We start from the raw sequence: 8375 nt of genomic DNA, 5'->3' as shown, positions 1-8375 counted from the left end.
CCCAGTCAGAACCGGTCAGACCCAGTCAGATCCATTCAGACCCAGTCAGAACCGGTCAGACCCAGTCAGATCCATTCAGACCCAGTTAGACCCAGTTAGACCCAGTCAGACCCAGTCAGACCCAGTCAGATCCATTCAGACCCATTCAGACCCAGTTAGACCCAGTTAGACCCAGTTAGACCCATTCAGACCCATTCAGACCCATTCAGACCCAGTTAGACCCAGTTAGACCCAGTTAGACCCATTCAGACCCATTCAGACCCATTCAGACCCAGTTAGACCCAGTTAGACCCAGTTAGACCCATTCAGACCCATTCAGACCCATTCAGACCCAGTTAGACCCAGTTAGACCCATTCAGACCCAGTTAGACCCATTCAGACCCAGTTAGACCCAGTTAGACCCATTCAGACCCAGTTAGACCCATTCAGACCCAGTCAGACCCAGTCAGACCCAGTTAGACCCAGTTAGACCCATTCAGACCCATTCAGACCCAGTTAGACCCAGTTAGACCCATTCAGACCCAGTCACACTCAGGCTGAACATCAGACTCCCCGATGCTTTTCACATTAAAAGTGGGGGCGTCAAACACATTCCAGTTCCACATGCAGCCCAATAACATCTTGATTAAAATAAAAACCTTTAACTTTAAACTTCTCCATGTTGTGGTTCAGATGGACATGAATATTTTCACAGAGCTACTGAAAAATGCAAAATTCTGTGAAATGCCCAAAAAAAAAAAAAAAGAAAGAAAGAAAGGAAGAAACAGCTCCATCCTGTATGTTTTTACAAACAGCACAGCACAGATTCAATCTTTTAGCTATATTTAGCTTTGTTTTTGACCTTTGGCATTTTGGCTGTATTTCTGTTTGACCAACTTTCTATTTTTAACCATTTTAGATATTTCAGTTTTTCCACTACTATTTATTTATTTATTTATTTATTTATTTATAGTTTCTGGCTATTATAGCCATTTTAATTACTTTGTTAAAGCTCGTGTCCGGAGTTTTGAAAGAGAGAGGTTTTTTTTAATCCAACTTCTCAGGCTCCGCCCTCCCTCTGCTTTCATGAGCGACCAAGCCACGCCCCTTTAATTGTGCACGCTATTATCCGTCGGGTGAAAATGAGAGCCTCTGAGTCCTACAGCATCCTCCATGTTGAGCTGTTTACGGTGGATGTTCAGCAGACAGTGGATATATCCGAGGTGAGCGGCGGCTGCTGCGGAGCTAACTCTCCTCTGCTGGGCGAGCGGCCGTGCTCTCTGACTCCGGACACGAGCTTTACTTTATTACTTTATTAATTATGTTATTTTCAGGAGATATGATTGCAGATTTTCTATTCTTTAAGTGAGTTCAAAGCTGGTTTCCTTGTGGGTTCAGGGAGCAGGTACGACTGGACAGCAGATCCAGGTGTTTCTCCTGAGCCGGCCGGACTCAGAAGGGATGAAAAGCTGAATTCTGTTGATTCTAGTCGATGTCTCCACGGAGACTGTCTGGGCAAATTTGAAACAAAGTTTATTTTCTGTGCTAAATTAATCTCAGAAAAACAGAAACTGGGTTCTAGAAAGGACGAACATTTGAGTGCATTGTTCAGCTCTTGTGAAGTGAGGCTGCGGGTCGGCCTGATCACCGGCCTGTCTGCTCTCTGTTTGCGCTCCGTCTCTTCATTGTTCCTCGGCGAACAGTTTCAGTTTTCTGCGTTTGGCTCGACGCCTCCAGGAAGTTATGCAGCCGAGAGAACCGAGCAGAAAGGACAAGTTCAGGTCTGCCCACCGGGCCTCGATGCGTCTCGACTTATTACCTAACATCCAAAGAACGAGAGGCCGGGTGAGCTGCCAAGAGAGCGTCTGCAGCAGGAGGAGAGCGGCTCGCTGATCTCAGATCAGCAGATCACACACAGCCGTGTTCTCTGATGGATGAGTTCACTTAAAGCTGCTCCCTGGAGCCAAGCTGTTACACCAAACCGAACAAATGCACCCATTTCAGACAGTTTAAGAGAGAGATGTGAGGTTTCTCTCACTTTTAGTGCTTTAAAAGAAGCTGGGCGTCATAACCAGCCCAGAGGGGAGTGTGTTCTCCAAGAGGTGTTTGGTCCCGGCGTGGAGACATCAGGTCCCTGAAGCGGAGTGAGCAGGAGGGCCGAAGCGTGAGCTGCTCCCTCACCTGCCGGCTGCTCTCACCGGCGGAGAATGAAGGCTATGCGCAGAAGCAGCTTGGCGTCGCTGACAGATGAGGCCGAGCAGGTTGGTCCACATGTCGCACAGCCGGAGAGCGGGGAGAGCGAGCCGCTCTCTGACATGATGCACATGTTATCAGCGGCCGACGGGAGATTCCGTTCACTGAGACGTCATGACGTTCTGAAGCGAGCACCGGGTTCCTGCAGCCATCCATCACAGCGGCGGTTTACTGGAACGGGAGCCGTGGCGGTTTTGGCCCAGGCTGGCAGTGAGGGGGAGGCTGGGTGTGGCCGATCGAGGGGTCGAAGGTCGTGAGGTGGGAGTCGGGCGGCACTGGCACCGCAGCGCGCCGAGTGGAGGAAGTTTATCTTCCATGTGTCCTGATAGGGTCTGGACTGGAACCAGCGGAGCGATGGGTGTTTCTGTATCTGAGTCATGACGGTTTCCACATGCCTCCTCCTCTTCGCCCCGAAGGACTGGTCCTATCACCGTCTGCCAAAGCGCTGGTTCAACCAAGTACCGATGAGGGGGAACAGCAAAACTTCCCCTGAAACAGACGTCAGGATCGGTTCTGAGACATCTTCTCCTCCATGCTTTTATCAGCTGGGCACATTTGCCATAAATCATCTGAATGACCCTGAGAACCGGCGTCATGGCGGACCCTGCAGACGGCGTTTTGGGGGAAGCCCCTCTCATCTCCTGCTCCCGGTGAAAGTGTTTCAGATCCCGCCTGAGAATGAAGAAGACGAGAGGATATAAAAAGAAGCAGCAGTCATCTTTTATGACCATACAAGGCAACCTCACATTCCTGCCCCGGACTTTACAGGCCCTCAAAGCCGAGCCTGGTACTCCACCAGGATGCTTCCAGCTCCGCTCAGGGCGCACTGACTTATGGGTTCTGAGGAGGGAGTTAGAGGAGGAGGAGGCTTTAGTGAGAATAAATGAGGTTCTGGAGAAACGGAGAAGGAACAAAGTGAGGGGAGTGTGAATAAGACGCTTCCTCTTAAAGGTCTCCTGACGACGGTGTTTGGATTGGAGGGAAGTCAACAGACGATAAGGATCTACAGAGAGACGGGAACACCTCAGGTTCAGAGTAAAACACCGAAGTCACAGCTCGTTACATCTTCACAGGTCTGGAGGTTAATGCACACACACACACACACACACACACAGCAAGTGTGTGTGTGTGTGTGTGTGTGTGTGTGTGTGTGTGTGTGTGTGTGTGTGTTTTCCACCAGCTCTGCTCTGCCTGGCACTGCAGTGGAATCCCCTCATTAAAACCAGATGATGGATGCAACACATGAGAGCCTCTGTGTGTGTGTGTGTGTGTGTGTGTGTGTGTGTGTGTGTGTGTGTGTGTTCTCGTATTTCTATCCTTGTTGGGGCCAAATGTCCCCACAAGGATAGCAAAACGTGGAACGACGTGCCTTGTGGGGACCTTTTTCCGGTCCTAAGTAGGAGAAACAGTGTTTTCTTGACCATGTTGTTGTTACTGAAAAAAGTAAAAGTGCAAAAACATTTCTTTAGGGTTAGGCTTTATTGTGGTGTGGGTTAGGGTTAGGGTAAGGGTCAGGGTTAGGGGCTAGACATGAATGGGAGTCAATGGAAGGTCCCCACAAGGATAGAAATACAAGACTGAGCGTGTGTGTGTGTGTGTGTGTGTGTGTGGAATCCTTCTTTCCCTGCAGACGTCTCTCTTTTGAATAGTCAAATAAAAAGTTTGGTGTTCATATAGGCTTCCTTCTTGTGGCCAATCAGAGGCATCAGAGCAGCTTTTTTTGCAGTGGCCAAAGTAACCAAACAAACTGAACGGTTCCATAGTTTGTCACGTTACGACGACAAACGTAAATTATTTGGGGGATTATATGTGAAGGCCCAAAGTGAACCCGTTGTGGTTGGAATGTGGCGAAATGTGGAAAACGTTAAGATGTATGAGTCACTGTATCTGTGTTCAGCTGCTGTTTAAGAGTCTTCATTGAAGACCAGAGAGAGGCTGGACGGTCCCGTCCTCACCTGAGACGGTCCGACTGGAGGAGGCCATGAAGGAACACTCATAATGAAGCTTGTAGACCCTGATCTCTCTCCAGCCAACACATTATCGTGAAGCCAAACGCTGGTGGAGACGCCCACTGTCACATCCAGACACAAGCACAGGCCCCGGCAAGGAAAGACACTCAGTTTCTTGGGTCTGTTGTTTCATTGAATGTTCTTTTGCTGCATCTCAGCAAAAAAGTACCTGGAACCTTAAAAAAAGCACCTTTATTCCATGGTTCTCTCCAACGAGCTTCACAGAAGCAGGTTGATGTGCTCAGTGTCTGTGGACAGAGGAGTTCAATTCAGTTCAACTCAATGTTTTTTCTACTGTATAAAGTCAAACACAGCTTCAAGGCACTCTTACAGAGAAAAACCCAACAAATCCCAACAGCTGAATGAAAATGTCTTGATCTGAAGGGCTGTAAACACGAAGGTTTCTGCATCATTATTGCAAATAGATGATGGAGACAACAGCAGAAAGGAGACAAGTCCTGGTAATTGTCGAGAACGTTCACAGATAACTGCAGAGTTTTAAAGACAGAAGCTGAAATTAGATCCACGGATTATTTATCCGATCAGACCCACAAGGTTTATGAACCTTTTGAAGGTACGAACCCACAGCCAGGAGGTTTAGATGGACCCAGCAGTGGAGAGTTCCTGCGGTGGTTCCTGGTACTTCGGGACACTTCCTCAAGTTGAAAGGCTGGTTGAGTGTTTCCAGAACACCATCTTCATTGAAGATAGCTTCTTCTTCGAGATCCGCTCCTTCTCCCTGAGCAGGGACCCAGACCCCTCAGCAGGGCGAACTACACTCCTGCTTTCTGAACACAGGCGAAATGATGACTTCTCTGTGTCGTCTGATAAGTTTTCCTGTTAGCAAAGAATTATGATTTCACAATAAATTCTGTTAGAACAGGTACGCTGGTTCTCTTCTTACCAGGTAAACTACGCCCATTACAAGAACTACTTACTTACTTTACGACCTGCTGTGCTGACTTGAGATCTGGCCTGACGTACAGCTCATCCAGGAACACCAGGCCCCGGCGCACCGTCTGAAAGGTAGAAGCTGTAAAAGCGAGGCAGAGGAGGCGGACGGGGCACCAGATGGCTCTAACGGCAGTTTTATAAGCACAAAGTCAACAGAAGCAAATATTATCAGCTGTCAGGAAGGATCATTAACCGCTGACTTATCTCGACATGCAAACAGTAACCAGGAGACCCCAAATCATCGTGAAGCAAGGCCAGGTCAATAAACTAACCCCGGAGCGCAAGAAGGAAGGATCTGTTCACCGTCAGTCTACTGGATGCATTAAGCTGAGCTGGAGTCCTCAGATTAAATACAAAAATGCTTCAAATCCAGACTCTAAACCCAACTTGCTCGATGGACTGCAGACGTTCAAAGATTTCAGTGGCGTCAGAAAACAGCAATGGCTTTCATTGTTTTCATCATTTCTTTCTTCTTTGGATAGACCTCAGCTCCACCACTGCTGCCTCCTGCCCGGGGCCCTCAGAGTGTCTGGAAATGCCCCTGGGGCAGTAGCTTGGTGTGGAACAAACTGGATGTTTAATCACGTCCTACTGAGATTTATGGTCCAATCAACATCTCTATGGTTTGAATCGGTCCAAACATAGTTTCACAGGACATCATGGAAGCCGTGAGTACCAAAGCAGGTTAGGGAAGAAATGTCCATCCATCCATCTGTCGAGCCCTCCATCCATCCACCTATCCATCCATCCATCCATCCATCAATAGAAGAATAGAATGGAATAGCCTTTATTGTCATCCATCCATCCCATGCTGAAGTCTGGGTTCAGCTCCTGGAGACTCAAGACTTATCAGAACTCATTAAAAGCTTCAGCCGTCGTCCATCTCTGCCAGGCGTCTCTTTCTGCTCCTCCTGCTGGTTTCTTCACTGACGCCAGACCTCAGTGACTAGCTGTACTTTCTCTGGTCCTACATGTCCGTACGAGCAGGGCTGGTTGGTTGTTTAGTTGATTTTCCTGCAGAACAATACACACAGATTACTTTACCTTAATGTCGTTGAGGCTGATGATCACTGTGAACTTCTCAACATGTCCTGTCCTAAACACAGTCATTCTCAGATGTTACTTAGTTTGTATGATTGGAAAGTACATGAATCATTTCCAAACAGCGATTTACCTGCATTACAGGTTACATTACACTACGGTCACGCTGTCTGGGCCTGCCCTCCAGCTTCCTGGCATCCGGCTCACTTCGTTCTCCAGAATCCACGGCTGCTGACTCACTGAGGTCTGCAAACAAACACTGACCACTAATTCCTAAGACTGGAAAAATGGAATGGCACCACCGCTTCTGGTGTTGCTGCAACACGCTTTATTTGCACAGTTTAGAAAGCTGCTGGCGTTTTCAGTTTCACAATGTGAGCCCAAGGCTTTTGTTTTCTTGCCCTGAACGTGGATCGGCTCCGGGACATACTTTGGCTGAACAGGCAGGACGGAGTGCCGTCAGACATTTGTTTAGCAGGTGCTTCCACACAGTCCGGCTCCACTTTTTAGGCTTTCAGATCATTCCTACAGGCTTTCACAGTCTGTCCAGCTGTGGTTTATAAATCATATGTCTATAGAGAAGAGTGACTCCTTCTGGATGCATCCAAAGCTACGATGAAGCTTTAATGAAGGTGAACATTGATTCCTGTTTGTTCTCTGGCACTTTTGCAAAAAATGTCAAAACTGTTTCAAGACACTCGTCGTTCTTCAAATCTGAAAAGTGAGATAAAGCGTTCAACCTGCTGCTTTCAAAATGAAAAGAGATTTAAGACGGAGCTGGGTGTTTAAATCTTAGATTTCCAGTGAAGATGAAGGGTATTCACGGTGCCGTCGGTTCTTGTTGACCAACCCAGAACAGTTTGCGCACCTTGATGCAAACAGACATTCGTTTCATGTTGACGGCTTGTTTGTGTGATGGAGGTGAAGTTCTCCTCTCCCACACCGGGCCTGAGCCCGGCCTGCTGCGCCGCCCGAAGGAATTCCAGAAACGTGAATCATCTGTGCCGGCTGCCGCCTTCCCTCTCAGGAGGAATGCGGCGCTGAGTTATCGGCGGTCCGGTCCAGAGCTGGCGTCCCGGTCAGCTGTGTGAGGACGGCTGCTCTGCAGCCGGCCTGCATGGACTTCACATGCATGCAGTTAGACTGTTATGAAACTGAAATATCAATTCTTCTCTTCTTTCTCCAACTCTTCTTGATTTCAGCCTTCTGTCCATCATCATTAGATTTGCACCAGCTCCCTGCATGAGCTATAACAGAAGTGTGAATCACTGGGAGGATTTCAGGGATCACTCTTTATTACAACACTCCTCTGATCTCCTCTTATCATGGAGAATAAAAACCTCTGCGTGCCTCGACTGCTCCGACACCATTATTCTGGTGTTGCAGGAATGTTCTGAGTGCCGTTCCTTCCTCCGAGTGGCTCACACACTTTAATGACTGCTTTTCATTTCGCTGCATGTGGAGCGTGAAGTGAAGAATGTGAGCGGAGAGGATGTCCAGGTGGGCGGACCGACCCACCAGACACAGCGACAGCAGAACCAAGCAGCAGTCCGGCTCTTCAGGTTCCTCCACAGCCAATCAGAGGACTCCAATAGACTTTTTTTTTTTTGATTCAATACTCTGGTGCAAATCAATGTTTTCTCTCCACACCACAGCACTGAGACTTCTCTGATTAAACTCTTCAATGGGACGAATCCACCTGTGAACTCTGGCTCTGTGGGACCAGCTGAACACCGGGTCCACATCAGGACCTTCTGTTGGCCCAGACTAACTTCTGGGTTCTCAAACACAGACGACAGATTACTCTTTTTATTTTACAGAATTTTACAGAAAATGGGAATAAGAGCTGCAACCAGTAATAATGCACAAATTAAACTGCATTTCTTGTCAATAGAGACTCTTCTCTAAAGGTTTTATGTTGTTTGCTTTTAAAAAATGGGTCTATTAGGTGGAATAGTCATTTTCATTATGAGAGGAAACAAACTGTGCAAAACTATCCATTGCGGCTGTAAACAAGCCGATTATATTATTGGATGTGATGCTATTGCAGACCATCTCCAGCTGAGGAACACAGGAACAGTAAACGTCACCTTGTCAGGTTTTCTGCTGCTGCAGAGCCGCGACGGATGAGATGCAAAC

The sequence above is a fragment of the Salarias fasciatus genome, chromosome 7 (assembly GCF_902148845.1).
Source record: "Salarias fasciatus chromosome 7, fSalaFa1.1, whole genome shotgun sequence".
NCBI classification, from domain to species: Eukaryota; Metazoa; Chordata; class Actinopteri; order Blenniiformes; family Blenniidae; genus Salarias; species Salarias fasciatus.
Note: the sequence above shows the minus strand (reverse complement) of the source record.